We start from the raw sequence: 18,369 nt of genomic DNA on the forward strand, positions 1-18,369 counted from the left end.
GGGTGGAACTGGAGCTCAAAAAGGAGAGCAGCAGAGCCAGAATATTAAAAAATAAAAATAAAACAGGACCCTGTGGGCCTTGCGGAGACTGATACCCCAAACTAGGACCCTGCATGGAGAGGACCTAAAGCCATAGACTGAGTCTGCAAGTGGGTTCTCTAGTAAGGGGAGCAGGGGCTCTCTCTGACATGAACTCAGTGGCTGGCTCTCTGATCACCTTTCCCTGGGTGCGGTACAGCCTTGCCAGGACACAGGAAGATAATTCAGCCAGTTCTGATGAGACCTGTTAAGCTAGGGTCAGATAGAAGGGGAGGAGGACCTCCCTATCAGTGGAGTAGGAGAGGGCCATGGGAGAAGAGGAAGGGCAGGATTGGGAAGAGACAAGGAAGGATGCCACAGCTGGGATACAAAGTTTATATATTGTAATAATTAATAAAAAATAAACAAACAAGAATAAATGTTTTATTCTATTTTAAAAAGAGAAAATTAAAAAAAATTTAAGTGTACACAGTAATGAAAAATTTTAATTGATTTCCATGGAATATTTAAGCAGTTGAATTTTTAAATCCATAGCTTAACATACAAAAATTTTAATTGGCATATTTAATTAATTAATTATTTTTTAAAGCTTTTATAAAATACACTTATAATTTTTTATTAATTACACTTTATTCAGTTTGTATCCTCCCATAAACCTCACCCTCCTCCCCTCCTAGTCCCACCTTTCCTCCCTTTTCACGCATGCCCCTCTCCAAGTCCACTGATAGGGGAAGTCCCCCTCTCCTTTCTTCTGATCCTAGTCTATCAGGTCTCATCAGGAGTGGCTGTATTGTCTTCCTCTGTGGCCTGGTAAGGCTGCTCCCCCCTCAGGGGGAGGTGATCAAAGAGCAGGCCAATCAGTTCATGTCAGAGGCAGTCCTTGTTTCCATTACTATGGAACCCACTCGGACACTGAACTGCAATGGGCTACATCTGTGCAGGGGTTCTAGGTTATCTCCATGCATGGTACTTGGTTGGAGTATGAGTCTTTGGAAAGACCCCTGTTTTACAGATTTTCTTGTTCTGTTGCTCTCCTTGTGGAATTCTTGTCCTCTCCAGATCTTACTATTTAATCCCACTTCTTTCATAAGATTCCATGTACTCTGCCTAACAGTTGGCCATAAGTCTCAGCATCTGCTTTGATAGTCTGCAGGGCAGAGCCTTATTAATTTTTTACCTGCATTTATGTGTGAGCACATGTGCATGTGTGTTTGTATGTATGTGTGTGTGTTTACTCACATGGTAAAGAACATGCACACTACTGCAAAGGGCAGCAGTCTGAAAAGAGCTAGTTCTCTTTATCTATCATGTGGGTCTTGTAGACTGAACATGGATTTCCAGTTTTTATCAAAAGAATCTTTATCTATGAAGCTATCTTACTACTTCTCTCCAAAAATAAACTAGTAATCTAATGTAAATTTCAAGGAGCTTAATTGTAAACATATATTTTTCTTTAGAATACTATTTATCCACCTGATTATTGATTATTTCCATGAAGTAATGCTGTGACACCTAATTATTTTGTGTGCGTTTATTTTGTGTTTTCAGGACAGTGTTTCTCTGTGTGGCCTTGGCTGTCCTGGACTCACTTTGTAGACCAGGCTGGCCTTGAATTCATAGTACTCTACTTTCCTCTGCCTCCATGAGTGTTAGGTTAAAAAGCCAGGGTGGTCTACAAAGAGTTCAAGGACAGCTAGGGCAACACAGAGAAACCCTGTCTTGAAAAAGAAAAAAGAGGAAGAAAGAGAAGAAAAAAAAAAACAGCTAGTTTTTAATTTTCAGCTAGCTCAGCCCAAAATTACCAGAAGGCCTCAACTGAGCAACTGCCTAGGTGAGGGTGGCCTGTGGGTATATCTGTGCAGGATTGTCTTGGTCTTTAGGTAATATAGGAGGATATAACGTATTTTAAGATGAATTATTTCAGGGTTTGGTCTCTCAACTGAATAAGTGTAAAGAAATACCTGAGCATAAGCAGCAAGCAATCAAGATGGGTGCAGTCATTTCTCTTCTTTGCCTTTGAACATTGTATGGCCGTCTGTCTCATGTTTCTGCCATAGTAATCTTACTTCATAGTAGATTATTGTTTACATTTCTGAGCCTTCCTTTCCTTATTTGCTTTTGGTCAAAGTGTTTAGTCACTTTAACAGGAATGGAACTAGAACAGTACATATGTAGATTTCAGTAAATAAACTTATAAATGAAAAATTGTCACAAGCAGCAAAGCACAGGGATAAACATTTTAATATATTTTCCTTTCTAGAAAATAGTAGTATTTTAAGTTTTTCTATGATAGAATAGAAGTCAGAAACTATCTTGCCACTACCACAAGTGTTGCCATTGGGTTTCCTATGTTTGGGGAAATCACAATATTAGGCATATCCTGACTGCAATAGATAAGACTCACTCTGGGAAAAACAACAACAACAACAACAAAAACAAAACAGTTATACTGGTATGGTATCTTCCAGCCTTGTGAAAATAATAGCAACATGTCAACCGTACTCCATGAGTTGAATAACATTCAGAAAATGTAATAGAATGTCCACCCTATAGTCAACATGAGAAAATAAAATATTTAAATATCTTATAGCAAAACAATAGAGTGAAAAACACCAGGTTTTCAAAAGATTCAGCAACTACAAAGTAAATGTTCTTATGTTGTTTGTTTTTGTGTTTGTGTTGTATTTGTGGAAGTTAAAGCAAAAGAACAGTGAAAAAATATATTGAGATTGCTAGCTATAAAGGGTAGGATAATATTTTGGTACTGAAGCACTTGAGACTCAAGTCAACATGTAAGAATAAACAATACTTTAGTCTTGGAGTCAAAATAAACTATTTATTTCATATTGGGAAGCCTCAGGCTTTACCTGCATGATCCCACTGATTACATCTGTTTATTAATAGTTGAAAGCAATGAGCATGTCACATCTTCAGTACTGTTTACACAGGTATTTATGCCTAAAGGTTGCATGAAAATTTACCTACTTCTTCAACCTAATTGTATTTCTTGATTCTAGCAAGCATTTATATTGTATATTCTGAAACATAAAAAATTAGAATTACCTTCTTCTAGTATTAAACATTTTAGTATTTTCTGGTTTATTCACAGATCCTTATCAAGCTAGATATTATAAAATAAAGGAAAAAAAGTGTGCCAGACATAATTGGATAGAAATTCAAAATTTATTTAGGGGATCCAGCATATGAACTGGTAATTGGTCAACTGATTTAGAAACATAGGATGATCCTGGAAAGCCACACTCAACCAAGACATCAACAGCACTGAAAGAATACCTGATCAGCTGCATAATTGCTGTATGGGAGGCTGCTTGTAAAATTTCCTTAGCGTTGTCACTACTTGATGACCAAAGTTCATCCCTCCCATTGATCCATTGGATTTTGATGAACTAGGAAAGAGAAAGGAAATCTTAAGTTCAATACTCAGTGCTTGGCCCATCACATTCCAACAGACCTCCTGAAATCCATGGGCCCATAGCCAGCCCTTGTTAATCTCTTGGATTTCTGGCTGTGAGCCTAACCTTTAGTGGCTGATCCATCTCTCCAGCCTGTCTGTTGTTAAACTCAATGGGCCACAAAACCAAATGAAGAGGCATGGAAGTGAAAGTTTTATGTGGAGGGGGAGTTGACAGATAGCAGCAGGTAGAGGGTGAGAGATTGATACATTGATACTTAATACATAAACTTATCTAATGAATATATATTATATTATACACACATATACTTGTAAATTGTGTGTACAAATAAATATACATATATATCATACAGTGAATTTTCCATGATTACACAACAAAAGGATTCAGACTCCGTTCTGCTCATCCTTTCTTGCTCATTTGCTTTCTCTATTGCTCACTAGGAGAGAGGCCCTCTGACAGGCAGCGAGCAACCCAACAGCTGCACCCACAGAGCTTGGGATTGATGCCTCAGCTAGGTGCCATTTCCATAAGCCCCCTACAGCTGAGCCCTGCGATTGCCATGCTCCAACTGACACCTCCATTGCAGCCCTTGTAAGAATGAGATCCCGAGCTACGGACTAGCTTGTAATAACTGACTTCTGAGGCAGAGAAACTGGGGCACAATAAATGTTTGTGGTTTTAAACTGCTCAAATTTGTTATGCAGCTATATATAGTACATGGATTTATACAGAAAAGTAATAGTCCTTTAGTGGAACATCACCGACACATTATTTGTGAAAGAATTGTCACATTTATGCATTTTTGCCTTGAAATTATCAAATTCATTTGAGATAGTTCTCATAAATAACTAGATTAAAATACATTTTATGTGAAATTAAATAATGTCAGTATATAAAATAGGAATCCTAAGGAGATGCATCATGCATAAGTTTTAGAGAATAATGATTATGAAAATAAACTTCTGCTAATTTGTGGGGAACAACATTATTCTTTTGAAAAGCATTTAAACATTATGGCTAAGATGCCTGTAGCAAATATATAATTTAAAAATATATTTTTAATTTTTTGAGACTTTCATGCATAAATACTATATTTTCATTATTCGCCTTTTTTTCTCCTCACTCCAATTGTTCTGCTGTTTCTTAATTCTATGTTTTTTGTGGGGAGGGAGAGGAGGCCATTGGTATATAAAGGTATTTTGACACCTGTGTGTTGGTGGTTCTCATTTTCTCATTTTCCCTTTATCTGACCTTCCCACTCTTCTTATCTTTTAACTGATACATACGTTACACATAGATATATATGTGTATGTGTATTCACATATATATGTATATATATACATCTATACATGTGAATATATATATATATATGTATGTATATATATTTTGCTGAGATGTTTTAGTATTTCTTATATGTGTCAAAGCCTAACCTATTTCTGTCAGGACGCTTGTTCCTGAAGGGGACTGAGTCCCTATCTCCCAGTAACCAGAAATTACCTTTAGTTTTTTAAGGCTTTATTTCTGTGAGAATAATGTCTCCATCTATATTTTCAAATGAAGTATTATTATTATTATTATTATTAATTTTAGGAGTTGTTTAGGTAACTCTACTGTTAAAATTTCCTATGTCCAGCTTCACTGTCTTATACATAAGATAATATCTCAAAGTAGATGTACTATTCAGGTCTTCTGGCTCCTACATATTTTCAGGCCCTTCATCCAAAATGTTCCCTTATCTGTTCCTATAGAGATTTGTTGTAGATGTATACATTAGGGCTTGGCATCTCACAGACAGATTTTTCTCTGAATTCTGTAAAATTATGGCTTCTAATGTTGTCCATCTGTAAAAAGTAGGTTCTTTGGTGAAATGTGTGAGCTATATTTATTTTTAGGCATTGTAAATGCCAGGGTTTTTTTTGTTTGTTTGTTTGTTTTGTTTTGTTTCCCAGATGAAGGGATGAGATGAAAGCCATTCCTAAGCCTTTCCAGCTCTTTCTGAATTCTGCTGGCTGGTTCAACTCAGCTGTTCTGGCCTAAACTCCTCTGCAAGCTGACTGTTTCAATCTGGCTTCTGTTGGTTTCTGACTCAATTGCTATGCCTGGCCTCGAACTAATTCTGGCAATATAGATGTTAATCTTCTGATTCCTTCTTGTTCTCTGGCTCATTGTGTCTTCACCTATACCATTTAGGCTCCATTTCTTTGCACATCATGGCAAGTTTGGTCCTTGACCATGACCTGAAAATCCTGAGAGGAGAAGCAAGTTGGGAATGGCCAGGAGTGGAACAGACCTCAGAGGGCTGTGAGCATGTTCTCTCTCAGAGGCAGCTTCAGTAAGATAGCTTGTATAAATGGGGGAACAAAGGCTACACATACTTTGAGGTGGCTAGGGGCTTTGGGGTGAGTGTCATTGGCTGGGGCCTCATTTGGGATAAGGTGGACAAGCAGCAGAAAAAGTCAAGCCACCAGAGGGTTTTAGTACCATGGTGTGAAAGAACCCATGAAATAGCTGACTCAGAGATCTCACCAGAGATTCTTAAACACCTATATGATTTGTTCTACCAGCACAGATTTATTTATTTTTCTTATTGTGTACTCATTTTTTTATTAATTACACTTTATTCACTTTGTATCCTCCCTGTAGTTCTCTCCTTCCTCCCATCCCAATCCCTCCCTTCCTCCACCTTCTGCATGCATGCCCCTTCCCAAGTCCACTGGTAGGGGAAGGTTTCTTTTCCTTCCTTCTGATCCTAGTCAGTTAGGTCTCATCAGGAGTGGCTGCATTGTCTTCTTCTGTGGCCTGGTAATGCTGCTTCCCCCTTAGGGGGAGGTGATTAAAGAGCAGACCAATCAGTTCATGTCATAGACAGTCCCTGTTCCTATGGCAATGGAATCCACTTGGATACTGAACTGCCATGGGCTACATCTGTGCAGGGGTCTTTGGTTATCTCCATGCATAGTCCAAGGTTGTGATATCAGTCTCAGGAAAGACACCTGTGTTCAGATTTTTTGGTTCTGTTGCTCTCCTTGTGGGGTTCCTGTACAATGGAAAGTCTCTCTTTGTCAGCAGGTCAAGAGCTCCCCTGTTTTGTAAGGCAACCCCTGCAATAGAGTTTATATGCTGTTGGAGGGACTTGAGACTACCAGTGGTAGATGACATGGCCTGGTCAAACTTGTCCTGGAAGTCATCAGTCAGGTGTTGTGTCTGTATCAGCCCACCCCCCTCCCCATCTCAGTGGCTCCTGTTGCTCCAGCTGAGATGGCCAGGCAGAACCTGAAATGCAGTGCATTGAATATCTCTCTTTCTTCAGTCCCCTCCTAGCCACTAGGTGATTCCTTCAGGCTTATGCCACTAGACCTCTGTGGTAATCATTGGAAGGAGGAGTTAGTGCATGGAATGATGATGATATTGCAGCAGAGGATGGGGGAGTGGGGCACATTTTGGCTTTGTGTCAGTGATGTTACAAGAACATGCAGGATGGGGCCTGGAAGAGGGCCCTACAAGACAAATGGGGAAGGAGAGATTTAAAAATTTGAAAGAAGAATGTTTTGTAACTTTCGTGTGGGTTAATGAGGTTCATGAAGCAAGATGTTAATCAGAACAGCTGCCAACAATGACCAGGAAAAAGAATCACAGAATATGCACTGGAGCATTTGTGGTGAGTTGTTAAGAGGAGGTCTGCAGTGGTCTACATGAATTGTATCCGGGAAAGGATGGCCTGGACCTTCTTAGTGACTTTGATTTTCTGGTCCAAGATGTTTCAGTAGACTAGGATTGGTTGTGTATCTGGAACAAGTTGTGAAAATCAGAGGCTGGGTGGGAGGGGAGCAATCAGGTGGGAGTAAAACTTGCCAGCTACTCCTGTCCTCTGACGTTCTTTTCTGGGGTCCAGGATATATATCTCTGGGGGTTTGGTTATTGTTCCAAGTATACCGAATTGTGCCATCTCTATTCTGCAGTTCCAAATTCCGATAGTAACAGACCCCATAAGTATCAAGGTCTTGGAGACAGTACTTACCACTGTTTGCTTGTCAGTATGGGAAACAGGTGAGGGGGCGATCAAGGCAAAGAGCAACTAAATATATTGGTATTCTTGAAGGCTTCTAGCAGCCTTTTGGAGGACAATCCTCTATTTCTATTTCTATTTCTATTTCTATTTCTATTTCTATTTATTTGCTGTGTCCATAATAGTTTTCTCAAACAAAATTTTCTAGTGGTGGATACAGGGAAGATTAGAGAGTGGCTGGGTAGTAGAAAAGTTAGAATGGAGAATAACAAAGACAGTCATGAAAATGGAGAAGAGAGAAGCCTGTGAGGGACACATGGCCTGCCCAGTGACAACAACTTGTTGTCCCAAAAGGGGTAGTGTCTCCTTTGCCTCTTCAGTCAGCAAGAGATGGGCCATTATCTTGGCTCATAGGGTGATAATGGACATTTCTGGCTAGGACCCAAATATGCAAGGCAGGGCCTGTGAAAAGACACAAACAAAAGTCCTCCCTATAATGAGGAGAGGTTCAATCCCTTCCGTATTCCATCTAAGGGATTATGCCATTGTACCAGAACGAGAGAAGTTACTCATGGTGTGTGTCAGTGGAGGGAGGTTGGAAGATGTTTTGAGCTTTTGTAAATAATAAATACATTTAGAGTGGCTAGGGCCATTTCTAATGTATGTTGGAAGGTAGACAATTGTACTTTTTTTAGTTTGTTCATTTTGCTTTTCTAAGTTGGGCTTTTGGAGTTTGATGTGTTCTTTTTGTGATTTCTTGCCTTTGGGGATTGCAAGGAGTCCCTGTGTAATGGAAATTTCCATTGTGAGAAGAAGATTTGAACTGGGAGCTAGTAAAAGCAGGGCCATTACCAGTTTTTATCTGCTGAGAGATGCCCATGACAGCAAAAGGGAGAGCATGTGGTGAGTTAATCTTTTTGAGCTTTCTCTCTGTTTGGGCTCTAGCCCACAGGAAGTGCAAATATGTGTCAACAGTAAGAAAGACATATTCTTGGCAGCCAAATTGGGAAATGCAGGTGACATCAATTTGCCAGAGAGCTTTGGATTTGAGACCTCAGGGTTCAGTGCCCATACTTTGTCACGCTGGGGTAGTAATATGGGAAGAACAAGAGGAGCATGTTTTTATTATCCCCTGAAGTTGAGCAAGAGAGAAAAAGGAGAAACAAGTGTGAAGCCCTTTCATATTTGTGTTTGTGTGTGAATGGGACTGATCTGCTTACTTGATAGTAAGTATCTGTAGGAGTGTGGGTTTGATTATCAATTTTCTTTGGGAATCCAATTAGACTAATAACAAAATGGGAATGATTTCTGAGTAGCCATTGAATATTGAAGCGAGAAAAAGGGGTGGACAAGGATTTTGGGTTCTTTTCCCAAAGATTGCAGGGCTCTAACCCTGCCATTTCTAATAATAACAGCAAGTTTATCAACTTAAGTTACAGTTCTAGGTGCAGTGACACGAAGGTGTGGAGAGATTCCAGCAATACTTGGGGCTGATAAAGTACTCCCATAAGAGTAGGGAAAGAGTTAAAAATATGAAGCATTGAGGGCACTATTTAATCATATCTAATGAGTGCCAAGTCTTTTATGGATGCATTTAATGGTGCCTAATGCATCATCTACCTCAGAAGAGAGATCTCATGGGGAAGAGGGATTTTTCCCCCTTTTAGGAGATCAAAGAGAGGCTATAGGGTACTGGTAGTGAGGGAAATGTATGGTCAAAGAAAACTAAGATTTTTCTATAAAGCTTTGGAGGGAGGCGAGAGTTTAGGTTTGAGGAGAGGAAAGAGCAGGTTTAAGGGAGCTTATTGAGATAAGGAAATTTTTTGTTCCTAAGAATGCAATGAAGGGACTAAGCTGTATTTTGTGAGGAGCTATTTTAAATTCTAGAGAGGATCAGGATGGTATTAATTGATCCTGAAGTTAGGAGGAGAAGGTGGAAAAGTCTTCCCACACCAAGACATTGTCCACATTATGATAAATGTACAGACCTTTAAGTAGGGCCTTATTGCTGTTGCAAAGCCCTCCTGGCAGTTGGTGGGTCTGTTGCCATCCCTTGGGGGAGAAGACTTTCCACTCATAAGACTGGCCCAGAATTGTTAATGGAGGGTATTGAGAACACAAAGAATTGGCAATCCTGTGGGTGGAGAGGGAGAGAGAAAAAGCTGTCTTAAATGTGTATTGCAAAAAGGAACTTTGGAGGGAATTGTGGAGGTGTGGGGTAGCTCCTTTTGGGGATAGTCTCAAACCCAAGGGGCTTTATTAATCATTCTTAAATCTTGTAGCAGTCTCCATCCCCCTGATCTCTTCTATATAGTGAACACAGGGGTGTTCCGTGGATTACAGGAAGGACAAATATAGTGAAGCTGGTGTTCTTCTATTAACTGTGTGAGCACTTCTAGTTTCTCCCTCGACAGACCACTATCCAACTTAGATAGGCTAGTGGTCGGAAAGCCAGTCAAAGCAGGGAGTGTTATATTTTACAGTGGCTCTTAGAAATGGGGGGAACCTATGGGAGATTTTTAATTTTTTTTATGAGTGGAATTATTACCACGGGTAAAATAACTGTAACATATTTATTCATTTATCACTTATTTGTTTGTTTGTTTTATTGGCTGACTAGTGAAAGTAACTTTCAGAGCCTCCAGGATATATCTTCCTAGGAAATCAGATGGGTAGCAATGATGGCCAGAAGAGAGCATATTGTCCCTGTAGACCCATCCTACCGTTAGTAAGCTTGTTTGATGGTAAAAAACCTGAGCACAACCTCCCACACCTAGGAGTTGAGGCCCAGGAGTTATTTTCCAATTTTGGAGGACCTCTTTTTGCCTTAATGTTGTTTTATCTGCTCCAGTATCAGTGAGGCATTTGAATGGTTTATTGCCTACTTTCATGGTTATCTTCCGGTGAGCTGCCTAGAACCCATAAAAACCCAATTGGAACAGTTTTCTCTCTTACTGTTAGGGCTGAGGGCTCCACTGGCTTGTCATCTTTGTCATAATGGGAGCCTGCTGAATGTCCAGCTGCTGTTCCGGCTCTGTTTTCTCTTTCTGGTAATAGGGCAATTAGCCAGAGAAGTTTTGCCTGCAATAAGGACCTGTGGATCCTGAGAGGCTGAAGTGAGGCCAGTAGCTGGGAGTGAGAGAGAACTCAGGTGCCTTTGAGCTAGGAAGGCAGACTCTCAGGAGGTGGCTTCCATGAGACAACTCATTTAATGGGGGAAACAAAGGCTAATTAAACCTCTGGGTGTGGGTAGGGTCTCTTGGGTTGTGCTTACATCATTGGCTGGGGACAGGGGACTTGGGATGCCTTATTTGAATAAGGTGGAATTCCATGTGCCATAGGACAAGACATTAAACAGAAAGAAGTTTAACCTGGATACCAGGATAAGTGTTTTTCTCTGGGGCGCAAAGATGGTCACAGGTCTACATGCAGGCTCAGGGAAGGGTGGAGTAGTGGTCCCACTCCTGCTGATCTCAGACCAGTATTTCTCGAGTTTGGACACGCGTCAACCCCACTCATCGTCTGGGATCACTTCTCCCAGTCCCGTGGCTCCCTAGTCCAACACACATAAGTCCATCTTGATTTCTTTTTAACCTGTCTCGGTAAAACTGTCTTTGTTTTTTTTCTCTATTATTATTATTATTATTATTATTAATTACACTTTATTCATTTTGTATCCCCCCATAAGCCCCTCTCTTCTCCCCTCCAGATCCCACCCTACCTCCCCTTTCTGCATGCATGCTCCTCCCCACGTCCACTGATAGGGTAGGTCCTCCTCTCCTTCCTTCTGATCTTAGTCTATCAGATCACATCAGGAATGGCTGCATTGTCTTCTTCTGTGGCCTGGTAAGGCTGCTCGCCCCTCAGGGGAAGGTGATCAAAGAGCAGGCCAGTCAGTTTATGTCAGAGGCAGTCCCTCTTCCCATCACTATGTAAGCCACTTGGACACTAAACTGCCATGGGCTACATCTGTACAGGGGTTCTAGGTTATCTCCATGAATAGTCCTTGGTTGGAGTATGAGTCTTTGGGAAGTTCCCTGTGTACAAATTTTCTTGTTCTGTTGCTTTCCTTGTGGAGTTCCTGTCCTCTCCAGCTCTTGCTATTTCCCACTTCTTACATAAAATTTCATTCACTCTGCCTGTCAGTTGGCCATCAGGCTCAGCATCTGCTTTGATAGTCTGCAGGGCAGAGGCTTTCAGATGCCCTCTGTGACAGGTTCCTCGGTTGTTTCCTGTTTTCTTCTTCTTCTGATGTCCATCCTCTTTGCCTTTCAGGATGGGGATTGAGCATTTTAGTTAGGGTTCTCTCTTTTGCTTAGTTTGTTTAGATGTACAGATTTTAGTGGGTTTATCCTATGTTGTATGTTTATATGAGTGAGTATATACCGTGTGTGTCTTTTTGCTTCTGGGACAACTCACTCAGGATGATCCTTTCCAGGTCCCACCATTTACCTGCAAATTTCATGATTTCCTTGTTTTTCATTGCTGAGTAATATTCCATTGTATAGATGTACCACAATTTCTGCATCCATTCTTCAGTTGAGGGGCATCTGGGTTGTTTCCAGATTCTGGCTATTACAAATAAAGCTGCTACAAACATGGTTGAGCAAATGTCCTTTTTGTGTACTTGAGCCTCTTTTGGATATATGCCTAGGAGTGGTATGGCTGGATCTTGAGGAAGCGCTATTCCTAGTTGTCTGAGAAAGCACCAGATTGCTTTCCAGAGTGGTTGTACAAGTTTACATTCCCACCAGCAGTGGAGAAGGGTTCCCCTTTCTCCACAACCTTTCCAGCATGTGTTGTCACTTGAGTTATTCATCTTGGCCATTCTGATGGGTGTAAGGTGAAACCTCAGGGTTGTTTTGATTTGCATTTTCCTAATGGCTAATGAGGTTGAGCATTTCACTTCAGCAAATTGGCCGGATACAAAATTAACTCAAAAAAATCAGTAGCCCTCCTGTATACAAAAGACAAAAGGGCTGAGAAAGAAATTAAGGAAACAACACCCTTCACAATAGCCACAAATGACATAAAGTACCTTGGTGTAACCCTAACCAAGCAAGTCAAAGACTTGTATGAAAAAAAAATTTCAAATCTCTGAAGAAAGAATTAGAAGAAGATATGAGAAGATGGAAAGATCTCCCATGCTCATGGCTTGGCAGGATTAACATAGTAAAAATGGCCATCTTACCAAAAGCAATCTACAGATTTAATGCAATTCCCATCAAATTGCCAACACAATTCTTTACAGACCTGGAAATAAAAATTCTCAACTTCGTATGGAATAACAAGAAACCCAGAATTGCTAAAACAATCCTCTACAATAAAAGATCTTCAGGAGGTATCTCCATCCCTGATCTCAAGCTGTACTATAGAGCAACAATACTAAAAACTGCATGGTACTAGCATAGAAACAGACTGGTGGATCAATGGAATCAAATAGAAGACCCAGAAATAAACCCACACACTTATGGACACCTGATTTTTGACAAAGATGCCAAAACCATACAATGGAAAAAAGATAGCATCTTCAACAAATGGTGCTGGTCCAACTGGATGTCTACATGTAGAAAAATGAAAATAGATCTATACTTATCACCCTGCACAAAACTGAAGTCCAAGTGGATCAAAGACCTCAACATAAAACCAGACACATTAAATCAGCTAGAAAAAAAAAAAGTGGGGAATACCCTAGAACTCATTGGTACAGGAGAAAACTTCTTGAACAGAACACCAACAGCACAGGCTCCGAGATCAACAATCAATAAAACTGTCTTTATAATCAGCTCTGGGTAAAAACCTCTCTCTCTCTCTGTCCAAAAGCAGCTATTAAATTACCTCTTTATCCTCTCTCGTTCTTGTGAGAGTTGAGGATATCTTATCTCTGACTCAGTCTATCAGATCTTTCTCTGATTCTTCACTTTGTCCATCAATTAAATGTCACTTTCAAACATGGCTGCATCACCTTACCTCCACTGTTTGAGATGCATCGTGTAAGGGCATGTCAGTATTCCAGCCATATCATACTGTAATCCAGATTGTGTCTGCATAGCAACTAGATCATAAAGACCTAGAAGGTCTTTGGATGTGATCCTTTGCTAGAGAAGCCAATTTTCTGGATTAAAATTTCTCTATGGCATCCAAGAATAAACATTTAAAGTGCAGTAAAGCATTATATTAGTTTAACAAAGTAGGAGTAATCACTTGTCTTTGAGGGATCATAGCTTTACCAACAATGGAAAGCAGTCGATGTCTACAAGACAGGGCATCAATCTCCCATAATTAGGGAGTGTCAGTCAAATTTCAATGCTGTTAGTTACCTGCAGGATATAAGTGCCACTATTGCATCCATTGGTATGGGTTGTTGTTCTTCATAGCTGTTGCAACTGGGCAAATCTACAGCTTCTCCATCCATCCATTTCTATTGTCCGTTTTCTGCATAACTGAAGTTACCCTGGCACAGGCCATAACATACATGATGGTTAAATAGATTCTATATGATTAGATACAGTCCAGTTGTTTTTAAGGATTACTGCAAGGAAGTGAAGAGACTGTCCTTAACTTTCTTTTATGTCTCGGTTTGTTAGTTATCAGGTTACCTTGACAAAATATATGACAAGAGTAACACGAAGAAGGAAATATTTATTTTGCACCACATTTTCATGGTATATGACTTTATCATAGTATGAAAAATACGACAATACCGAAAGTCTTTCCCTGGCAGGCATTTACAGCAGTTTGTTCATATTTTAATTCCAGGGCTTATGAGGCAGCCAAAGGTGGAAATATTCTTGACTACCAATGACATAGTTATTCTAGCCAAACACAACGGTTCGATATCCTCGCAAGGAACATAGTCAGCTACAAAGCCACTGCCTGGGTGTGAAGGTATGTTTCACTCAAAGTACACAGTGTCTGTTAGTAGTGATAAAGTCTGCACTGTTGATGACGCTTCACTGAGAAAAGCAGAGTGGAAGATTGGGGAGCTTGTTCTCAAGCCACCGGACTGTTATGTCAGCCCAGACTTGCTTATTCTCAACTCCTGTGCTTCAGAGAAGCTTCATTCATCAAACTTCTGTTAAGTTTGCATATTTGTTGGAGCAGCTCGTGTCTGCATGGTAATTAATATTCTTCGATATTGAAATAAACAAGAATGCAAAACCTGCTGCTTACAATCCTTTTATGTTTATTTCTTTAGAGTTTACACATTTTGTTTATCATATAAAGATTATAGCTGAGCTTCTTAGTTTCTTTAGACAGCAGGTTTGTTTTTGTATGGTTTGAGCCGCACAATAGCTTTGGTGCTTTGATATAAGTAGTCAAATTTATCTCTTGGTTTATGATTGTTGGGCAATTCTAGTTTTCACTACCCAGTCATTTTGATACATTTTATCTTTTTGTCGTATTTTCTTTTGGTTTTCTGAATATTATTCTCTATATAAAGTGTCCATCTTTCCAACGATCTTGAATTAGCCAGCACGGTTTTCCTTTCACTCCAAGTTCATTGTTAACAGCTTTCAAGTAAGAATCACGGATGCATGTTGCCTGCAAGTCTAGCATGCTTGGCTCTGCTTCTCCAGTAACAGTTTTTCTCACTGAAAGAACTACACACATTTTTTTTTAACTTTTGGAAGCTTGACAAAGTATGAATCCATAGTTCACAGAGTTATCTTTGTTCAGTGGTGGCTACTTCACTCTCTTTCGGGCACCACTGAGTCTATGAAAGAATATTTCAATATATTAAAGAGAAAGACACATTTCCTCGGTCAATGTAAAAGTTGTCCACACATAATTTTCCCCAGGAAACATTTCAATTTATAGGTAGTTCAGAAAAAAAGAGTTTCAAGTTCTTTGAGAAATCCAGGCACCTATATTAGCCAACAAACAAGAAAATTCCAGTTATATTTCTTGTACTATAAATATTGGGAAAAAGGTCTTTTTTGTCCAGCCACTCTATATTGATTTTTTATTTCATTTTATTTATGTATTTATTTATTACAATTTATTCACTTTGTATCACAGCTGCAACACCCTCACTTGACTCCTCTCAGTTTGTCCCACCTGCCCTCCCTATTTTCCCCCTATGTCCTTTCCCTAGTCCTTTCCCTAATAGGGGAAGGCCTCCTCCCTTTCTATCTGACCCTAATTTATCAGGTTTCATCAAGGCTGGCTGCATCGTCTTCCTCTGTGGCCTGGCAAGGCTGCACCCCCCAGGAGGAAGTGATCAAAGAGCTAGCCACTGAGTTCCTGACAGAGAGATCCCCTGTACCCTTACTAGAGAATCCACTTGGGAACTGAGCAGCCATTGGGCTTCCATTGAACAGGGGGTCTAGGTTCTCTCTAAGCATGGTCCTTAGTTGGAATATTGGTCTCTACAGCCACCCTGGGCCCAGGTGTTTTGGCTCTGTTATTCTGTGAAGTTCCTGTCCCCTCTAGTCTTTCTATCTTCCTCTTCTTCCATAAGGATTCCTGCAATCTACCCAAACTTTGGCTATGAATCTCAGTATCTCCTTCAATACCTTGGTCTATAGAGTCTTTCAGAGGTCCTCTGTGGAAGGCTCCTTTCCTGTTCCTTGTCTTCTCCAACTTCCAATGTCTATTCTGTTTGCTCTCTGAATGAGGATTAAGCATCTTCCTTAGGGTACTCCTTGCTTAGCATATTTGGGACTAAAGATTTTTCTATGTTTTTCCTATATTATATGGCTAATATCCATTTATAAGCGAGTCTATATGATTTGTGTCATTCTGCTTCTGGGTTACCTTACTACGGATCATCTTTTAAAAGGTAGCTCATACCTTTTACCTACAAATTTCTTGATTTCCTTGTTTTTATTTGCTGAGTAGTATTCCGTTGTGTAAATGTACCACAATTTCTATATCCATTCCGACGTTAAGGGACATCTGGGTTGTTTCCAGATTCTGTCTATTACAAATACAGCTACTATGAACACAGTTGAGCAAATGTCCTTATTGAATGGTGGGACATCTTTTGGGTATATGCCTAGGAATGGTATAGCTGGATTTTGAGGTAGCAGTATTCCTAATTTTCTGAGAAGCCAAAATCATACAATGGAAAAAAGACAGCATCTTCAACAAATGGTGCTGGTCTAACTGAATGTCTACATGTAGAAAAATGAAAATAAATCTATATTTATCACCCCGCACAAAACTAAAATACAAATGGCTCAAAGACCTCAACATTATATCAGACATGCAAAATCTGTTAGAAGAAAAAGTGGGGAAGAGCCTTGAACTCCCTTGGCACAGAGGACAACTTCCTGAACAGAACATGAACAGCACAGGCTCTAACATTAACAATTAAAAAAAAGTGGGACCTCATGAAACTGCAAGGCTTCTGTAATGCAAAGGACACTGTCATCAGGACAAAATGACAGTCTGCAAACTGGGAAAAAGATCTTCAGCTCTACATCTGTCAGAGGGCTAATATCCAGGATATATAAAAAACTGAAGAAGTTAAACACCAACAAACTAAGTAATCCAATTAAAAAATCGGGAAAAGAGCTAAACAGAGAATTCTCAACAGAGGAATATGGAATGAGAGAGAAACATTTAAAAAATGTATCAAAGCAGGTGCTGCGACTCTTTATTTTATAATTTTTCTTTAGTAATTACACTTTATTCACTTTGTATCCCCCCGGGGGTTTTCTCCCTCCTCCAGTCCCAATCCCTCCCTTCCTCCACCCTCTGCATGCATGCCCCTCCCCATGTCGACAGATAGGGGAGGACTTCTTTTCCATCCTTCTGATCCTAGTCAGTTAGGTCTCATCAGGAGTGGCTGCTTTGTCTTCTTCTGTGGCCTGGTAACACTGCTTCCCCCTTAGGGGGAGGTAATTAAAGAGCAGGCCAATCAGTTCATGTCAGAGACAGACCCTGTTCCTATTACAATGGAACCCACTTGGATACTGAACTGCCATGGGCTACCTCTGTGCAGGGGTCTTAGGTTATCTATCTCCATGCATAGTCCTTGGTTGGAATATCAGTCTCAGGAAAGACCCCTGTGCTCAGATTTTTTGGTTCTGTTGCTCTCCTTGTGGAGTTCCTGTCCTCTCCAGATCTTACTGTTTCCCACTTCTTTCCTAAGATTCCCTGCACTCTGCCCAAAGGTTGCCCATAAGTCTCAGCATCTACATTGATAGTCTGCAGGGCAGAGCTTTTCAGAGGTCCTCTGTGTCAGGCTCCTGACTTGTTCCCTCTTTTATCCTTCTTCTGATGTCCAGCCTCTTTGCCTTTCTGGATGGGGATTGAGCATTTTAGCAAGAGTCCTCCCTCTTGATTAGTTTATTTAGGTGTACAGATTTTAGTAGGTTTATCCTATATTAGATGTCTATATGAGTGAGTATATACTGTGTGTATCTTTCTGCTTCTGGGATAGCTCAATCAGGATGATTTTTTCCAGATACTACCATTTACCTGCAAATTTCATGATTTCCTTGTTTTTTATTGCTGAGTAATATTTCATTGTGTAGATATACCACAATTTGTGCATCCATTCCTCCACTGAGGGGCCTCTGAGCTGTTTCCAGCTTCTGGATATTACAAATAAGGCTACTACAAACATGGTTGAGCAAATGTCCTTATTGTGTAACTTGAGCCTCATTTGGATATATGCCTAGGAGTGGTATAGCTGGATCTTGAGGAAGCACTATTCCTAGTTGTCTGAGAAAGTGCCAGATTGCTTTCCAGAGTGGTTGTACAAGTTTACATTCCCACCAGCAGTGGAGGAGGGTTCCCGTTTCTCCACAACCTCTCCAGCATGTGTTGTCTCTTGAGTTTTTGATCTTAGCCATTCTGATGGGAGTAAGGTAAAATCTTAGGGTCGCTTTGATTTGCATTTCCCTAATGGCTAACGAGGTTGAGAATTTCTTTAAG

The sequence above is a fragment of the Psammomys obesus genome, unplaced genomic scaffold (genome assembly GCF_907164565.1).
Source record: "Psammomys obesus unplaced genomic scaffold, mPsaObe1.curated_primary_1811, whole genome shotgun sequence".
NCBI lineage: Eukaryota > Metazoa > Chordata > Mammalia > Rodentia > Muridae > Psammomys > Psammomys obesus.